Below are 20,145 nucleotides of genomic sequence, written 5' to 3' on the forward strand. Positions count from 1 at the left end.
ACTTTTCGAGATATAAACCTGGGGTTTAAGATTTTTTTGCCTCATCTTACAAACTATTTTCACCTTACAAACCCACCGCTGCTGTTGGGATGCCCCGCCTCCAGACTTCTGTTGCCAGCGAGGCACCCGTTTTTGCACTGCTGGGATTCCCCTGAGGCTCCCCTCCATGGGAAACATCACCTCCAGACTTCCGTGTTTTTGTGATGCTGCAGGGGAATCCCAGCAGCGCAAAAACGGGTGCTTTGCTGGTAATGGAAGTCCGGAGGTGCGGTTTCCCAGCGAGGGGAGCCTCAGTGAAATCACAGCATCACAAAAACACAAAAGTCTGGAGGTGGGGTTTCGAGGACTTCGGTGTTTTTGCGATGCTGGGATTCCCCTGCAGCATCACAAAAACACAGAAGTCCGGAGGTGGGGTTTCCCATGGAGGGGAGCCTCAGGGGAATCCCAGCAGCGCAAAAACGGGCGCTTCGGTTGGCAAAAGGGATGAATTTGGGGCTTGCACACATTAATCACTTTTCCATTGATTCCTATGGGAAACATTGTTTCGTCTTACAAACTTTTCACCTTAAGAACCTCGTCCGGGAACCAATTAAGTTTGTAAGACAAGGTATCACTGTATTAGTGGTTGTATGCATAATATATCAATAGAAAAAAATAAAAGGTAAAAGGAAAAAGGAAATATGTTTATATCTAAGTAGTAAATGTTGAAAAAGAGAAAGGTATAGCTTGATTAATATAAAGTAAGATAGATAATTAGGTTGTGAAATTATAGTGGAAATTGTTATTTGATTGAGTTTAAAAGACAGGTAAAAAGAGTAATGTTGGAATCAGTTTCTGGTTGGATTTTTTTAACAGTCGGTATTGGAATTGTTTTATTAATCAATGATATTTTGAATTCAAAACGGTCGAAGATGAGAGAAATTTATTGGTTTATGAAATAAAAAATTAGGTATTTTTTCCCCTGTAGTCCATTTGTACCAGTTGTCCCATATATTATCGTAATCAGAGTCTTTTTTGTTGTGAATCTCCATTGTAATTTTAGACATCTCCGCACATTCCATAATATTGGAAATGATTGTTAATATGTTTATGCATGGATAAGTGAATAGAATAGAATAGAATAGAATTTTATTGGCCAAGTGTGATTGGACACACAAGGAATTTGTCTTGGTGCATATGCTCTCAACGTACATAAAATAAAATATACATTTGTCAAGAATCATGTGGTACAACACTTAATGATTGTCATAGGGGTCAAATAAGCAATGAAGAAGCAATATTAATAAAAATCTTAGGATATACGCAACAAGTTATAGTCATACAGTCAACATGGGAGGAAATGGGTGATAGGAATGATGAGGAAAAACTAGTAGAATAGAAGTGCAGATTTAGTAGAAAGTCTGACAGTGTTGAGGGAATTATTTGTTTAGTAGACTAATGGCGTTCGGGAAAAAACTGTTCTTGTGTCTAGTTGTCTTGGTGTGCAGTGCTCTGTAGCGACGTTTTGAGGGTAGGAGTTGAAACAATTTGTGTCCAGGATGCGAGGGGTCAGTAAATATTTTACCCGCCCTCTTTTTGACTCGTGCAGTATACAGGTCCTCAATGGAGGGCAGATTGGCAGCAATTGTTTTTTCTGCAATTCTGATTCTCCTCTGAAGTCTGTGTCGGTCGGTTTAGGGCTGAGGCTGGTGAGCTGAGTCCTTTCGAAGATGGTTAGCAGAGTGAAGGAAGAAGCAGCTCTGAATAGTCCTTGTGCAGTTCAATCTGAGCCGCAAACTGAGAAGGATTCTCAAGGATGCTCTTTCAGGATAATTTGAAGGGCATCTCCACTTATGCAAACGTAGCGTAGCTGCTGTTTTGTTATGAAAAAAGAGGAAAGGCATCAACAAAGAAGAAATTTGCACAAAATGTCCACCTTGCTGATTTACATGCAGAGATGCAAATTTAGAAAATTGCCATCGTTTAAGTAAAAGGTTTCACTCTCCGGAGTGAGAAAAATGGAATTTTTTCCCTCTTGTCATCATAAAAGCTAGGTTCACACAACAAAACAGTACCAGAGGGCAGGAAGAGAGAAGCAATGAGTGGAAGCTCACTGGAGTCAGAACCAGGAAATAAGAAGGAATTTCCTGACAGCCAGGGCCATTTGCTTGCCAGAGTTGGGGGTGCTCCACCACTGGGGGTTTTCAAGGAAGGTTTGGACAATCATTTGTCCGAAATACTATAAGGCAGGAGGTAGGGAATGTTGACATGTGGACTTCAACTCCCAGAATTCCTGGGATGATTGGCTCAGGAATTCTGGGAGATTGATTGATTGATCGATCTATTGCTTGGTTGGTTGGTTTCATTTATTTATTTTTATTGGTTTTTAACAATAACAATAAAACATACACACAACATATAACAATGCGCCAGTGTTCTTAGTGCCCACCGCCTGACAACATTCATACCCCTCCACCAAAGTGGGGGGCATATTTTGTATATAGCATTTTAACTCAAGAACTCTTTCTTTCTTTCCTTCCCGCCTTCCTTTCTCCCTCCCTCTTTCTTTCTTTCTTTCTTTCTTTCTTTCTTTCTTTCTTTCTTGCTCTCTCTCTCTCTCTTTTTCTCACCTCTCCCTCCTTCCTTCCTCTCTCCCTCCTTTCCTCCGGATTAAATGTGTTGTAGTAACCCAACCCCCAAAATTACACAATGGTGTAAATGGCTACCGTGCCACAGAGAGTGAACATTTTTTTTTGTCTTTAGCTCAGTCCTGTGGAGTTATACAGTCAACCAAGCAACGCTGGTTCCTCTTATTTATTTTTATTTATTTATTTGTCAAACAAGTATAGTAGTATAGTACATATTAACATAAGATAAGTAGAATGTAGTAATAGAAAGGATAATAAGACAGTAGGACAGGGACATTAGGCACATAAGTGCACTTATGCACGCCCCTCTTCTCTCTCTGGCTCTTGTTGAAAAATGAACTTTGCCAACTCGATTCTGGCCTGAGGTCTGATGCCTGCTTTTTTGAACACCGGCTTACCCCAGTGGCTTTCTGACAAGTTAGAAATAGCAACAAACGGGAATCCCTACATTGGCTCCTGTCGACGCTGCTGTTGGATCATGTTCAGCTGTCTGAACAGCAAATTGGAGTTTGGTGCCCCAGGCGCTACACTGAAAATACCCCAGCCTACTAGTTTGTTTCAACTTCAAAGCTCTGAACAAACACCAACTAATTAGAACGGGTTTTTCTTCCTCCTTAGAAAAATGTAGTTTGGTCCACCCACCCGTCCACCCCCAAAATAGGATGGAGATGAGTCTTGGCTGCAAATTATCTTGACGTTGGAAAGGGCTTTATGTGACATCATCTTGCAAAAGGTTACTCAGGACACCCGGTAAACCCCAGAGTGTAAAATAAGAGTTTCTACTGGGAGTTTGAAACCCATCCAAGTGCCTGCAGTTGAAAACACAGAGGCAGCCAAATCAGCTGTGAGACTACAGGTGAAACTCGGGAATGTTGTGCAAAAGTTCATTTATTTCAGGAATGCAACTTAAAAGGGGAAACGTAATATATGAGAGGGACTCGTTACATGCAAGGCAAGCAATGATTGGCTCATACAGGTATGGTCAGGTATGCAGAACCGATAGGAAAAAAAATGATTTTTTTTTCTTCTTTTCCCTTCTGGGTTCTAGGTACGTTTTTCCTATCGCAGTAAATGAGGTTAAATGTGTATAGTTTTAGAAGAGCTGTGTACGTACACCTACAGTTTATATAGTAGATAATATATATTTTTGTATGCCGGTGTGTAATATGTGTATACACGTATGACATAGAATTAAAAAGTATATTTTGAACGTTCAGTAATAGTACAGTGGTACCTCTACTTACAAACTTAATTCGTTCCGTGACCAGGTTCTTAAGTAGAAAAGTTTGTAAGTAGGAGCAATTTTTCCCATAGGAATCAATGTAAAAGCAAATAATGTGTGCAAACCCATTAGGAAAGAAATAAAAGCTCAGCATTTGGGTGGGAGGAGGAGGAAGAAGAAGAGGTGGAGGAGGAGAGTCGCTGCCAAAGGAAGAAGGTGAGGTGAGGGGAATAAAAAAAAATTCAAAACTTTAAGGCTTAAAAAAAAAAGAGGGTATCTGAGGCTGCAAAGAGGAGTATGCGCCTCCCATACACCCGGCACGAGGCTGCCTCCCATACACTGCGCCAGAGAGAGAAACCCAGATGGACGAGAGGGGGAGCGCCACAGAAAGGCTCCTGTGGCAGCCCAGAAAAGGCCGAGATGGCCGGGATTAAAGGGGGAATGGCAGGAAACTGGCCGGGCCTTCGTGCCGCTCTCAAATTTCCTGGGAAATTTTTCTGGGTTCAGGTTCTTAAGTAGAAAATGGTTCTTAAGAAGAGGCAAAAAAATCTTGAACACCCAGTTCTTATCTAGAAAAGGTCTTAAGTAGAGGCGTTCTTAAGTAGAGGTACCATTGTAAATAGATAGGGAAACTGTATCTCTTTGAAGTGAGGAGGGACCAGGCACCCCAAACCCTAGCCCTTGATGTGAGTGACATCACGTTGGCCACCTTTAAGCAAGTCACATGACCTTTAAGCCATCCCCCAGTCACATGATCATCAAACCACGCCTTCCTGGTCACATGACCAGCAAGCCACACCCACAAAACAAGCCACACCCACAGTGTGGTAGTAAAAAAATTTGCGGCCCTTCACTGAAGGCAAGATATCTGTGATTTGTCATAATTGTGATGATTGTGGGGTACAGCCAGTACCAGGTGCCAGCCAGTATTGTCCACTAGGAAAAATAGAGCTCTGAGCACAGGTAAGAAAAATAGAGCTCTGAGCACAACTCCATATTCCCCGACTTTTGCACGCACTCGCCTGTGTAAGATTTGGCTTCTGCGCATGGACAGGAAACCAAATATTGCACAAGGAGACTCATGCGCAAATGAGTTTTTGCCGATTTTTTGGCATTTTTTTGCTTCCGCGCGAGAGCATCTCCTGTGCAAGAGCAATTTCAGGTGGGATTTCATTTCCTGCACATGCGCAGTAGCCGAATCCCACGCCGCCGTGTGCACCCACGATGGTTACTGGGAGTGCAGCAGTAATGCCAGCGACTGGAAGCTCTTTACTGCTCTGCGCATGGACAGAAAGCTTTGCGCATGCATGGCGGGTAAAAGAACCCAAATTTCAGCATCCGGGTAGGTGGGCGGAGCCTCGCGCTCCCTTTGCAACCGGCTCTCTGACGACTCTACAGGCACGAGCAAACTTTTTGCTCTGCACTACACCAATATACTATCTTACTAATATATACCCACTTTCCAGGGGTGCAACACAACACAAACTTTTTTTGCATGTGCAATACATAAGCAAATGCATATGTAGAAGAGTTTTTCATACATCTCTCTATATGTGCGGGGAATTTTTATCATTTCAGTAAACGACGAACATATTTTATACTAACCTTCCGTACATAATCTGTATGTGCAAGCAACTCATTCATAAGTCACAAGCAGGATTTAAATTTGTAGCCAGAAGCACTTCTAATTTGGGCATTGTCTGGCAGCTGTTTTTCATTTAAAAGCACATCCGGGAAAGATTCTGATGATTTTCTGGCAAATTGAACTAGGAAAACTCCATAACTTGTGAGATTTCTTTTATTTCCTGAACATATGAGGACCAAGGGGAAGCTGCTGAACTATATCTCCCGGTATGCCATGCCGTTGTCCACGAGTGTCCAACCCTAAAACTTTTTAACACCTGTGGAGTTCAACTCCCAGAGTTTCCCTACGAGACTAGACTTTCAATCCTGGGCCTCGAAAGCCTAGAACTAAGACGCCTTAAACAAGATCTAAGTATTCTCCACAAGATCATATGCTGCAACGTCCTGCCTGTCGGCGACTACTTCAGCTTCAATCACAACAACACAAGAGCACACAACAGATTTAAACTTAATATTAACAGCTCCAAACTTGACTGTAAAAAATATGACTTCAGTAACCGAGTTGTCGGAGCGTGGAACTCATTACCGGACGCCATAGTGTCATCCCCAAACCCCCAACACTTTACCCTTAGATTATCTACGGTTGACCTATCCAGATTCCTAAGAGGTCAGTAAGGGGCGAGTACAAGTGCACTAGAGTGCCTTCCGTCCTCTGTCCTACTGCTCTCCTATATCTCCTATACCTTTCTTACATTCCTATATCTCTTCTTCTATTCTTTCATTGATATGTTCTATTCCTATATCTTCTTTTCTATTCTTCCATAGATATATTTTACTATGAGTATCTCCTCTATAACCTTCATCATGTATTTTACTATGTGTGTATATATATATATACCCACCAAAACCCTCATTGGGTATTGGACAAAATAAATAAATAAAATTCTGTGGAGTTGGAAGTGCACAGGTTTTAAAAACTGCCAAGGTTTGACATCCTTGCCATTGTTTATTCTGGTGACTTGAGAAATGTGATTGCATATGAAAACGATGTGGAGACTCTGAAACAATGGTTCCCAACCTTTTTTTCCCCGTGCCCCATCTAAGCATCTTTAAAATCTTGCTCCCTCCCCCTGTGACATATAATTCTTACTGTTCAAAAGGTGAACTCCTACTCACGTGCAGGAAGCCTAAAACACTATTAAATTCGTTTAAACAAGGTTCCAATTGCCCCAAACTGGCCAGCCCTTCGTGCCACTTTCAAATTTCCTGGGAAATTTTTCCTGGCTCGGGTTCTTAAGTAGAAAACGGTTCTTAAGAAGAGGCAAAAAAATCTTGAACATCCGGTTCTTATCTAGAAAAGGTCTTATGTAGAGGCGTTCTTAGGTAGAGGTACCACTGTATTGTTTTTAGACAATGACATGTCGCCTTCTATTTAAGGAGTCTTAGGGATGCCACAATTCAGCAATATCTTCAGTAGGACCATTGGAAGTATCATAGAATTGTGAGAACTTAAAAGTTCTGAAAAACTCACTCTTTAGCCGAGAATGTATAGATTGCTCTCTGTTTTGGGGACATGTTCCTGATAAAACCATTTCTTCCCTGATGTCAGTAGAACTAAACATCATCTACGAATGATCTGAGATGTCATTGACTATTTTTTTTCAGATTTTGTTCTTAGTTGAAGAGCAAACTGAAGAATTAACCCAGACTGATAATGATTTAAATAGAACTATGCTAGTTTCTGCTTTAATCTGTGGTTGTAAGTCAAGGACTATTTGTGTCCACCTATCCAGTTTTGTCGGTCTCTAACCACCATCATTCGTTCAGCTATTGTGGGAGGTACCATATGGGGAACACAATAATTCATGCAATTATTGTTTAGAACAGAGACTCAGTCTCCTGGTGATTGACCCAAAGTCACCCAACTTTGGGTGACTTTGATCTAAGATAGGACTTAGTGTCCGCAGCTTTCATGCCTAAAACAAAAAATCCCAATTTCCTGGTTTCTAAATTGGTGCCTTAATCACTAGATCCCTGGAATCTTGTATTGAGCAGGGAGCAGGGTATTTCAACTGTTATGGTTGGCTCTGGCCCGGCTCCTGCCCCGAGGAATGTGGATGTGGGGGATCCATCCACATGCCGCAGGCCTGTTTTGCTCCCGGTGGAATCTGCTGATGACGGCTCCTCTGACCAGGAAGACATGAGTGACATGAGGGAGGAGGAGAGTGTGGCAGACAACTCAGAAGGAGGTCAATTATCTATCTCCTCCTTGGATTCGGAACAAGAGTTAATGATACAGCCACGCATGCGGAGAGCGATGCATAGGCAGCAACAACTGAGATATTATTATCAAAGAAAATGAGGCCACCTGTGGTTGGGTGGGGCTGTGGTAATTAATGAGGCTGCTATAAATAGCAGCGTGTGGGTTTGGCCATTGTGGAGGATTATCTAATCGTTGTGTTTCCTGCCTGCCTTGCTGACTTCGACCTTTGTGTGTTGCTTTTTCCCCACTTTGAAACTAAAGAAGAGCAAAGTGTGTTTCACTTTGTGAAAGAAGAAGGACTGTGAATTGCCTCACAGCTATAAGCTAAGTATCTCAGAACTGATAAGGGACTTGTACGAATTACCAGGTTGTTTGGAGACGAGTGCTCTTTGCTATACAAAAAGAGGGCTTAGTTTATTTGAATTTTCATTATAAAGAACATTGTTTTGAATTTTCAAACGTGTGTGTGTCTGAAATTTGTACCTGTAAATTTTCGGGAGGATTCTACCAGAGAGCTCGACAGAACATCAACTAGACACAAGAACAGTTTTTTTCCCTGAATGCCATCACTCTGCTACATAAATAATTCCCTCACCACTGTCAAACTGTTCACTAAGGCTGCATTACTATTCCTATTAGTCTTCTCATCATTCCTATCACCCATTTCCTCCCAATTATGACTGCATGACTAACTTGTTGCTTGTATCCTTATGATTTATATTAACATTGATTGTTTCCTGATTGCTTATTTGCACCCTATGACAATCATTAAGTGTTGTACATCATAATTCTTGACAAACGAATCTTTTCTTTTACGTACACTGAGAGCAAACAAACCAATGACAAATTCCTTGTGTGTCCAATTACATTTGACCAATAAAGAATTCTAGTCTAATCTTTTAATCCAATCTGAATCCATTTGTCTAAATGGGCCTTTCCTCTTTGTGATTTGATCAACTTTATATGCCCCAGGTTACCAGGTATGATTTCTGGAAGTCCCATGCGACACCAGGATATCATCTACCTTGCACTAAATTCTACAAACAAAGCTATCTGCAGAAATGTTGATGCCCCCACCTCCCCAAACCTGTTAGCAGGTTTGTTCTGACTTAAGAGATTTGCTTGATGGATACAAAGCCCAAAGAAGTTCACTGTTCGTTAGCTGGGGCCTCATAGGTATTGTGTGTGCTTTATCTCGTTCTCTCCTTATGTAAACCCCGCTTGAAAAACACAAAGCAAAAATGGGGTTGAAGTCCCAATTGTGTCAATACACTCCAATGATGTGGCAACCCAAGCTCGCAACAACGTTTGATTTGTTGGAGAGGAGGAAAGGATGGGCCTCGGGGTTTGCAAGGCCTTGGCTTGACAAGGGAGGCAGCTCTGTCGCCTGTTTGTGGAGGCAAGTCCATCCTAAGTGGCATTTTGGTCAATCAGCTTGCTTCTGCTGCTGCTGTCCCTTCCGGTGATAGAGCCAAATTTACATTGACTTCCGTAAAGCCTTCGACTCAGTGGTTCATGACAAACTACTTCTAAAGCTGTCAGAACTGTAACTGGGATTCCTCAGTCCATCATCACAAGTGCGGGGGAAAAAAGGTGGGAAGTCCCATGGCAGGTAACGTGTTTGCATAGCAAAGACCTTTTGGAGGTCCTCTAACTGTTCATCAGGCAAAATTTTGGTTCTTCTAACTGTTCATCAGGCAAAAATGGAGACAACAGTTAGAAAAGTTAAAGCTTGGGTTCTTTTTGCTGCAGAGAATGTGGTAAAACTAGTCATGATGTTTAATAATATTTAATAATGAATTTTGGGACCTTGGGAAATTCCAGATACTTTCTACACATTGACAGAAGAGTGTATCCAGCAAAGCTGGCTTAAGGACTTGGATGAACCAAATATTGCTATGAATGATTGATGGTGTATCATGTTGGGTGAGTTTGGACTGGTTCGTTTAGTCAATGAGCCACAGCTAAAGAAACCATGATTTAGCCAGATGCTTTCTTTGTACTATTTCAATTGGTTTTGTGATTGGCTATGTTAATTGAGGATTGCAGAAGTCCTATACATATGAAAAGGGTCCCGCTGTGAACAACTGCATTGTTACAGTTTTAAAAACAACCCTTTCAGGTAGATTTGTATTCTTTGTGTTTCCTGTGTATTTTGTTCATGCTCTAATTCAGGAGTCCCTAAACTTGGCAACTTTAAGACTTGTGGACTTCAACTCCCAGAATTCTCTGGGAGAACTCCCAGAATTCTGGGAGTTAAAGACCACAAGTCTTAAAGTTGCCAAGTTTGGAGACTTCTGCTCTATTTTTTCTGTAAAATCTTAAGGAGTTCTTTGTTTCTCCTTCCAATTTTATATATACAATCCTATGTAGTGGGTTGGACTGAGAAAGAGTGATTAGACCAAGTCACCCGATAGTGGAGTGGACTTGAAACTGGATCTTGTCAGCCCTTGTTTAATTGTTTTACATCTACATTAAACGTAAAATCATGTTTGAAGATCCTACTGGTTTTGTGGGGATGGCACTTAGTAACTTGTAAAATAGCACGTCAAGAAACCACTTCCGAGTGAGGTGAAGTTAATTAAAAATTGTATTATTAAATATTAGACTTGTAATAAATATATTAAATACAGCACCAGAGTTCCAGGGCAATTGTTCATGAAGCTATTAATTGTGGTTTGTGATTTTTTTGCGGGGGAGAGTGAACTTTTCTTTGATGTACCGTATTCTTCGGAGTATAAGATGCACCAGATTATAAGGCACACCTTAGTTTTGGGGGAGGAAAAAAAGGGAAAGAATCTGTTTACCGGATATTCATCTGGCTAACGTAGTCTGGTCAGCTTCAGCATAGCGTCTGTTCTGGGTCCTATTCTTTTTAATATGTTTGTGAGTGACATAGGGGAAGGTTTGTCAGGGAAGGTTTGCCTATTTGCCGATGACTCTAAAGTGTGCAATAGGGTTGATATTCCTGGAGGGGTCTGTAATATGGTAAATGATTTAGCTTTACTAGATAAATGGTCAAAGCAATGGAAACTGCAGTTTAATGTTTCCAAATGTAAAATAATGCACTTGGGGAAAAGGAATCCTCAATCTGAATATTGCATTGGCAGTTCTGTGTTAGCAAAAACTTCAGAAGAGAAGGATTTAGGGGTAGTGATTTCTGACAGTCTCAAACTGGGTGAGCAGTGTGGTTGGGCAATAGGAAAAGCAAGTAGGATGCTTGGCTGCATAGCTAGAGGTATAACAAGCAGGAAGAGGGAGACTGTGATCCTTTTATATGGAGCGCTGGCGAGACCATATTTGAGTACTGTGTTCAGTTCTGGAGACCTCACCTACAAAAAGATATTGACAAAATTGAATGGGTCCAAAGACGGGCTACAAGAATGGTGGAAGGTCTTAAGCATAAAACGTATCAGGAAAGACCTAATGAACTCAATCTGTATAGTCTGGAGAAGGAAAAGGGGGGACATGATCGAAACATTTAAATATGTTTAAGGGTTAAATAAGGTTCAGGAGGGAAGTGTTTTTAATAGGAAAGTGAACACAAGAACAAGGGGACACAATCTGAAGTTAGTTGGGGGAAAGATCAAAAGCAACGTGAGAAAATATAATTTCACTGAAAGGGTAGTAGATGCTTGGAACAAACTTCCAGCAGACGTGGTTGGTAAATCCACAGTAACTGAATTTAAACATGCCTGGGATAAACATATATCCATTGTAAGATAAAATACAGGAAATAGTACAAGGGCAGGCTAGATGGACCATGAGGTCTTTTTCTGCCGTCATTCTTCTATGTTTCTATGTTTCTATTATTTTATCCCCTGGTTAGCGCTTTAAAAAAACCTTATTCAGAGAGAGTAACAATGAAAGCACTTGCAAACTGTGCATGCACAGTAGCAAAAAATTTGCTGAAATCTCATGTGCGCATGCATCCCCTCGTAACATTTTTCTTTTTTAAAAAATATTTTTATTGTATTTTTTAAAAAAGACAAACAAAGATGAACAACATTAAACACTCAAGGAGCTGCCATTGCTCCCTTATCTTAGAGGTCTAACTACTACAAAAAATAAAAACCTAACTATAATCAGATCAATACAGGAACAGCACACATTTATATTAAGTACTTGTTGAATTTAACTCTATATGTTAATTAAATTTCTTTATCTGTAAAATACTTATTCAAAAAATATAATATACTGAATAGCATATCTAACTTTATCATACTATAATTTTTTTTTAAACTATTATACTCTATCTTATAAAATTTCAAAACTATAAGTTCAAGAAGTTCTAAATTCTTATTACTTTAACTTTTAATGTTATTTTTGAAGTTCCACCATTCATATACTTTATTCCATATTTTATAAAATTCTGTTTCTACTTGATTATTCAAGCGTTTTGTCATCATGTCTAATTCTGCACATTCCATAATTTTGTTATAAACTTCTACGTCCTTTGGTATTTCCTTTTCTTTCCATTTCTGCGCAAATGTAATTCTTGCCGCAACCTCGTAACATTTTCTTTCTGTACATGTGCAGAAGCAAAAACAAATTGGGATACGCGCAGGCAAGACACCCAAAGCTGTACACGCAACTCAACCTTTACTACAGGTGTGGCATCCTCTGCCATTCCGGTAGAAACCCACTACCGCTGTACTCTTCTTGTACAAGTTATAAAGCTTTTGGAAGCTGTTCTATTATTATGTTTTTGTAACCACAAATCTCTGAATTGTTTCGTGGCTTGATGCCACAGGGTGCCTGAATCTAAATGGATTTTAAGTTGAGGAAACTAAGTTAACATTTCCACCTGCCTACCTACAACTCTAAACAGGATTTTTCCCCCACTGTATTTTTATTTTTAGTTTCGCTGTAGTCTTTCCCTTGCATGTAAGGTTATCCACTCCAAAGGTGGCATTTCAAGAATCCAAGAACTCGTTGCAAGAGTTCATTGCAACTTGAATCCTTTTGCAAGTACTTTTTGATTCCCTTCCCCCTCCTAAAACATCTCTGTAGATAAGTCTGGAATGTGTGGGCGGTGTTGTGTTAGGGTGGCTTTCAAAAAAAAAATAATAAAAATTAAAGCTTTTTTTGTTGTTGTTATCAACCGCAAACTGTAATGCATCAACTTTGGAAATAACAACCTGTTCAAAATGTAACCAGAACAGAAAAAACAAGAATTTTGGATTGCAGACTACTGTTTCAGTTTGGAAGATTTCCCCCAAATCTTTTTTACTTACCTATCAGTGCAAACCTTAAGTTTGCTGATGGGTGTGCCCTTTGCAAGGGGTTGGAAGAAGGTAAGTGTTGTTTAGAGCAATCCTATCAATTCAGAAAGAGGTCACAGGCAGACGGAAGTCCCTTGCAGGTTATAAACCAGACAGTCTCTATGACGGAAGGTCGAAAGGTGAGCCCATTGTTTACTAACTGTAATTGTCTGGCTGGAGGTATGGCTGCTGGATGGATGGCAAAAAACGCTGCGTAGTTTCTCAGCAAAGTCACGGCACAAAACATATTCCCACTTGGAATCCACAAAAGATAAACTATATATAAATAGGTTTATAAATTGGGGGGGGCAGTTTCACAAGGGGGGGGATTATTATTGATGCAAATATATTTGTCATTATTCGACTAAGCGGGCAATAGATATGTATGTGCCTTTTTATTTTTCCTTTTCAAATATACTTTTTAAAAAATGTTTTGTTTAGCTTTCTTCATTTTTCTCAGATTTCTGTTTTTTTCCCTTTTGGAATTTGCGTTTTAACTTTCTGAGCAAAATACAAGAACATATTGAAAAAACAGGAAACATAGATATGAAAGTCTTTCTTCTTTCTCTCTCTCTCTGACTTTTAAAAATTGTTAAAATAATAGATTAAGAAAGGAGGTAAGAAAGAAAATGAGACGAAACAATATATAACTGCTACATGTAAAAGCATAGTGGAAAAGCTTTCCAGTATTATTATTATTATTATTATTATTATTATTATTATTATTATTATTATTATTATTATTATTTAGATTTGTATGCCGCCCCTCTCTAAAGACTCAGAGCGGCTCACAACAGCAATACAAAATACAAATCCAATGATTAACCCCCCCACCCCCTGAAAAATAGAGAGCATATGCACCAAAGACAAATTCCTTGTGTGTCCAATTACACTTGGCCAATAAAGAATTCTATTCTATTAAATGAATGAATGTAAATAGAGGACTAACAGTACTGTTAATTTTGCCATTGCAGCACATTCTCCAATTTTGGTCTCCCAGTCTGATATTGTTGGCCAAGTTTTGTTTTTCCTCTCTCTCTCTCTTTCTTTCTGAACTTCAAAATAAATTCATTTTCCCTTTAAATATACCAAAGAATAGCTGGGGGCTATTTAATAGGCATAATGCTGAGTGCTTAATTGTGTCAACAGTTATTCACACATTAGCACTAACTCTTCCTTCAGGTTTGCAGAGTGCTGATTTGTTAAAATAAGTTGATCATATTTCTCATAAATAAAATTAGCTTTGGGCAAAGTAAGCACTTGATGGGCGGGGAGAAATTAAATGGCGGACGGTTATGGAGTTTGTTCACTTTCTAAATCTGCTAATTGAAAAATGTGTGAAAATGTTTGCATGCGAGGGAGCACTTGTGTCTGATTTAAGGACATAGTAGACGACAAACTCTTATTTGCAAAATTATAATAACAGCAGCAGGTAAATGGGGTAAAATGAATTCTATTATTTTTCATGTTGATTTCTTGGGGGAAGGAAATACTTCGCTGCACTATTAGAAATATTTTATTCCCCATTGAATGCAGAAGGAATGCTGAATGAAATAAGATATAGCTGTGGCCACTTTCTCAAGAACGGTCAATAATCTGGACCAGTGAAGGGCTGCTCGTCTTCGGCGCTACTGATGCGCCCTCCGATGTGCATGTGCAGCGAGCAAAATCTCGTGTGAGGATGCGCACAGGAGTGAGATTTTGGTGGGTGTGGCTTGGTTTGGTAGGTGTGGCTTAGCTTGGGAGCGGAGCTTGGTGGGTGTGGCTTGGTTTGGTAGGTGTGGCTTAGCTTGGGAACGGAGCTTGGTGGGTGTGGCAGGTGAAGGATACTATAAAATCTCCATTTTCACCCCACTCCAGGGGAAGGTTATTGCAAAATAATAATACAGTAATAATAACAATAATAATTTATTAGATTTGTATGCCGCCCCTCTCCGAAGACTCATTTCCTCTGCTGGGACTCAGGAGGTCGAGAATAGATCAGTGATGGTGAGCCTATGGCATGGGTGCCTCAGGTAGCACGTATAAATCCAATCAATCAATCAATCAATCAATCAATCAATCATAAAAAAATCTCAGTGTTATTGTGATTTCTTTACCAATGTACCAAGATTCCTTACAGCACAGTCAAAAGCCAAACCAACAATAAGACGCAATGCTCAAGAATCCAATTCATGCAGAAATTAAGGATGGAGAAATTCAGGAGTGAAATTCAGCCAATTTGAACAGGTCCTACAGAACCAGTGGTGGCGATTATGCGCACTTCAGAGAACCGATAAATACCACCTCTAACTGGCCCCTCCCTCCATCTATTCCAGTGATGGCAAACCTTTATTCCCTCGGGTGCCGAAAGAGTGTGGACATGCACTATTGCATATGTGTAAGTGCTCACACCCATAATTCAATGCCTGGGGAGGGTGAAAACAGCTTCCCCCACCAATTGGAGGCCCAGTAGGCTCATGTTTTGCCCTCCCCAAGCTCCGAAGGCTTCCCTGGAGCTGAGAGAGGGTAAAAACACCCTTCCTCATCTCCCCGGAGGCTCTCTGGAAGCCAAAAACGCCCTCCCAGAGCCTGGATCGGCTGGATAGAATAGTATAGAATAGAATTTTTATTGGCCAAGTGTGATTGGACACACAAGGAATTTGTCTTGGTGCATATGCTCTCAGCGTACATAAAATAAAATATACATTTGTCAAGAATCATATGGTACAACACTTAATGATTGTCATAGGGGTCAAATAAGCAATGAAGAAACAATATTAATAAAAATCTTAGGATATAAGCAACAAGTTACAGTCATACAGTCAACATGGGAGGAAATGGGTGAAAGGAATGATGAGAAAAACTAGTAGAATAGAAGTGCAGATTTAGTAGAAAGTCTGACAGTGTTGAGGGAATTATTTGTTTAGTAGAGTGATGGCGTTCGGAAAAAAACCTGTTCTTGTGTCTAGTTGTCTTGGTGTGCAGTGCTCTGTAGCGACGTTTTGAGGGTAGGAGTTGAAACAGTTTATGTCCAGGATGTGAGGGGTCAGTAAATATTTTCCCCGCCCCCTTTTTGACTCGTGCAGTATACAGGTCCTCAATGGAAGGCAGGTGGGCAGCAATTGTTTTTTCTGCAGTTCACACATGCACGTTGGAGCTGAGCTAGGGCAACAGCTCGTGTGCCAAAAGATACAGCTCTACGTGCTACCTGAGGCTCACCATCACTGATCTATTCTCGACCTCCTGAGTCCCAGCTGAGGAAATGAGGATTTTGCAATAACCTTCCTCTGGAGTGGGGTGAAAATGGAGATTTTATAGTATCCTTCACCTGCCACACCCACCAAGCTCCGCTCCCAAGCTAAGCCACACCCACCAAGCCAAGCCCCCAAGCCAAGCCACACCCACTAAGCCACACCCCCAGAACCAGTAGTTTTAAAAAACCTGAATGCCACCACTGATGTTGGCCTACTGTAAGATAAAACCATTCTCATTTCTCATCTAAGAAATACTTGGACAAACATAGAGATGCTGTTTATTTGTTTGAGGGATTCACAGTGGTACCTCTACTTATGAATTTAATTAATTCCATGACCAGGTTCTTAAGTAAAAAAGTTTGTAAGAAGAAGCAGTTTTTCCCCATAGGAATCAATGTAAAAGCAAATAATGCTTGTGATTGGGGAAACCACAGAGAGGGTGGAGGCCCTGTTTCCTCCCAGGAGATTCCTAGAGAGGCCCCACGGAGGCTTCTCCCCGCCTTTTCTGCCCCTGTTTCTTTCCAGGAGATTCCTAGAGACGCCCCAGAGAGGCTTCTCCCTGCCTTTTCTGGCCCTGTTTCCTCCCAGGAGATTCCTAAAGAGGTCTCCCGGAGGTTTGTCCCCGCCTTTTCCGGCCCTGTTACCTCCCAGGAGATTCCTAGAGAGGCCCCACGGAGGCTTCTCCCTGCCTTTTGCGGCTACGGTTTCAGAGGCTCAGGTTTGTAAGTGGAAAATGATTCTTGAGAAGAGGCAAAAAAATTGTGAGCACCTGGTTCTTATCTAGAAAAGTTCGTAAGTAGAGGCATTCTTAGGTAGAGGTTCCACTGTATTTTCCTACTCTTAATCTAAAAGTTAGGCCCAGTAAAAGAGGACTCTCAGATTCAGCCTTGGGTATTAGAACTAGGAGGTCAAAGAAGCTTGTCCGACAAGGTGAAGTGTAGCTTAGTGTGGCCTATGCACACTACTGCACATGCGCGCGCACTACTTCTGTACCTGCATGCATGCATTGCTTCTGTGCATGTGTGCCCATGCACAGCTCCCGAAAAATTTCCCTTGAAAATTTCAGTCCCTACCCTACCCTTGGTTTCCCTTTGATATCCTCCTTGTTCTGCAGCACAAAAAATGCATAATGTAATGCTCCCTCGTACATATTCTCAGCTCAACTTTAATTTTCACAGTCAGAGACTTGACATATTTTTTTCCCCTTTCTTTTTATAATTCTTAGCTATGTTCCAATCTGACTGTTACCAATTCAAACCCCCACCACCACCACTTGAAAGTGTACTTCCACTAAACAAATACACTGGATAATTAGTGAAGAAGCGATAATATGTGAATGCATCGTGTTTTGAGCAAGTTCTGGTTTATTTGTATTAAAAGAAATAGGCATAACCTTCCAGCTAATTTGAGAGAACAGCCTCCTGGAAAAAATAATAATAATAATAATAAAGAAGAAAGGAAACAAGAAGAATTTGAATCCGACAACAAACCGTCAAAAAGATTATTATTTCCAAGTGATGCTGGTGGAATAATAGCATTTAAAAACAGAATAGCGGTGGCCTGTATTAAGAAATCATATGAAAGTTAATTGTTGTTTCAAACTCACCCAAGGGAGATCAGACACATGCAGAAAAAAAAATAAATCGGATTCTAACTACGATAGAGAAATGGTACCTCCAAGGGCTTCTGATGGGTCTATTCAGATTATGGTTGCTAAGGAGATACAGGTAGTCCTTGCCTTATGACCAGAACGGAGACCAGAATTTCTATTGCTAAGCAAAGTAGTAGTTGTGCCCAATTTTACAATCTTTATTTTTAACCCCTGCTGTTAACTGAATCGGTGCAGTTGTTACACGAATCACATCGTCCTTAAGTGAATCCGGCCTTGCCCATTGTCTTGATACATTGGTAAATAAATGAGAATAACACTGATATTTTTTAAATTATTGATTGATGGATTGATTTATTGATTCATTGATTGGATTTATATGCTTCCCCTCTCCGGAGACTCGAGGCAGCTTACAACATATAAAAAGAACAATACAATATCATACGCTAAATCCAATTAAGTAAAATTAAATAAACTACTCTAAAATCGTTACCTCTATTAAAAAATCAATCATACCCATTTGAACCACAACCTAATCACCCCAGGCCTGGCAGCATAAATGAGTCTTAAGACTCTTGCGGAAGGCAAGGAGAGTGGGGGCAGTATGAATCTCTGGGGGGTGCTGATTCCAGAGGGCTGGGGCCGCCACAGAAAAGGCTCTTCCTATAGGCCCCGCCAGATGACATTGTCTAGTTGATGGGACTTGAAGAAGGCCGACTTTGTGGGACCTAACCGGTCACTGGGACTCATGCGGCAGGAGGCGGTCCAAGAGGTAATCTAGTCCGATGCCATGTTGAGCTTTGTAAGTCATAACCAACACTTATGCCTTCTGCTGCACACATCCCAACATCTGGGGAGGTCCTACAGAGTTGGTCTCCTTAGGGTCCCGTCGACCAAACAATGTCGTCTGGCAGGACCTAGGGGAAGAGCCTTCTCTGTGGGGGCCCCGGCCTTCTGGAATCAGCTCGCCACGGAGATTCGCACTGCCTTCAAAAAGAGTTTAAAAACTCATCTTTGCCGCCAGGCCTGGGGTTTTTAGATCTTCCCCCCTGACCAATGAATGTTTTTAGTATGATTGTCGAATGAATGATAGCTTTTTAAAGTTAGAATTTTAAGGATTGTTTTAATGTATTATTAATTGGATTGTTTATCATTATTTTCTGTTTTGTTGTATATGCTGTGAGCTGCCCCGAGCCCTCGGAGAGGGGCGGCATACAAATCCAATTAAATCTTAAATCTTATGTACCACTTATATTTTACTTTACGACCCTCTCTAAGTGGTTTGCAGAGTGAGTTCTAAAACAAGCCTGAGCGGAGGCGGGGGGGAAAAAGAAGACTAAAGATAAATGAAATGTGTGGTCCTGCAAATGTTGTAATCGTCCACCGTGTGCCTCTTCCCTCGGTCCAGTTTATTCTGACCATTTCAGCGATTCCCTTCTCCGTGGCACGCAAGCGTGTGAGCACACCCCCCCCCCCCCCGGGTTGCCGGAGTAGATAAAACGACTTTGTGTGTCTAACATGATCAGGGCCGGGGAAACAGGAGTGGAACATGGACATCTGTTTAACAATTCCCTTTTGTTGGGAGGATCATAGAGACCCCTGTTGTCTGACTGTTGCGCTCAATCAAAATGAATAAAGACACTCATATCTTTTTTTTTTTTTGAAAGCGAGGCAGGAGAGAGCGAACGAGAGAGAGAGAGAGAGGCACAAAGAGGACGGAAGACAACTTTTAAGTATTTGCTTACACTTTTCTGTTTTAATTTCGGCAGCCTGATGAGGAGGGGAATCCCTCAGGCTTTGGGGAGGGGGGGGGAACGGAGGGAAGGGGGGGTTGAGGGTGAGCAAGAAGCAGGAAGAGTAAAGGAAGTGTTTTGTTCTCTGTCCATGGTGCGGCCCGAGAGAGCTGAAAGCAGTCAGAACCAATTGCCGCTCACTAAGCAAAATCTTCATTAGCCTTTGCAACACATGCTTGCCAGATGTGTTGGATTTGGAGGGGGGGAGAAAGAGGAAGAAGAGGGGGCATGAGAGGAACAGGCTAACACGCTTAAATCTAATAATCTGTCCTTTGTTTTCAAGGCTATTGTGTTTGGGGAGGGCAGAAATGGGCAGTGTGTGTCCCCGGCTAAAATTTTTTTGGTGCAGTCAATGCAAGGTTGGGTGAATGGAATGCCTTGTCTTTTGTCGGTTCCTAGGGAAACACATACGCTCTCTCTCACACACACATGGTATCCCAGCCCAAGAGTGAAAGGGATATTTTTATAGCTATCAGTAACCTATTCTCCTGCTGTTAAGAAAAATAATAATAATACATCAATAAGTAAAGCAGTACAGTGGCACCTC

The 20,145-nt window shown here is 41.0% G+C and overlaps 1 protein-coding gene across 4 annotated transcripts in view; it reads left to right on the forward strand.

Moving 5' to 3' along the window:
• Window positions 1–20,145, forward strand: part of SOX5 (SRY-box transcription factor 5) — a 623,231-nt gene that overhangs the window by 36,809 nt on the left and 566,277 nt on the right. Inside the window, exon 1 of one of the 4 annotated variants that reach the window (XM_070754346.1) lies at window positions 9,261–9,308. The exons of 1 other annotated variant lie outside the window; for it this stretch is intronic. The gene's annotated coding sequence lies outside the window, so the exon portion shown is untranslated. Of the gene's footprint in view, window positions 1–9,260; window positions 9,309–12,839; window positions 13,101–20,145 lie in introns of those variants that run through there. 2 more of the 4 variants (XM_070754345.1, XM_070754347.1) reach the window with 2 other exon arrangements.

This window comes from Erythrolamprus reginae, chromosome 6 (genome assembly GCF_031021105.1).
Source record: "Erythrolamprus reginae isolate rEryReg1 chromosome 6, rEryReg1.hap1, whole genome shotgun sequence".
NCBI lineage: Eukaryota > Metazoa > Chordata > Lepidosauria > Squamata > Dipsadidae > Erythrolamprus > Erythrolamprus reginae.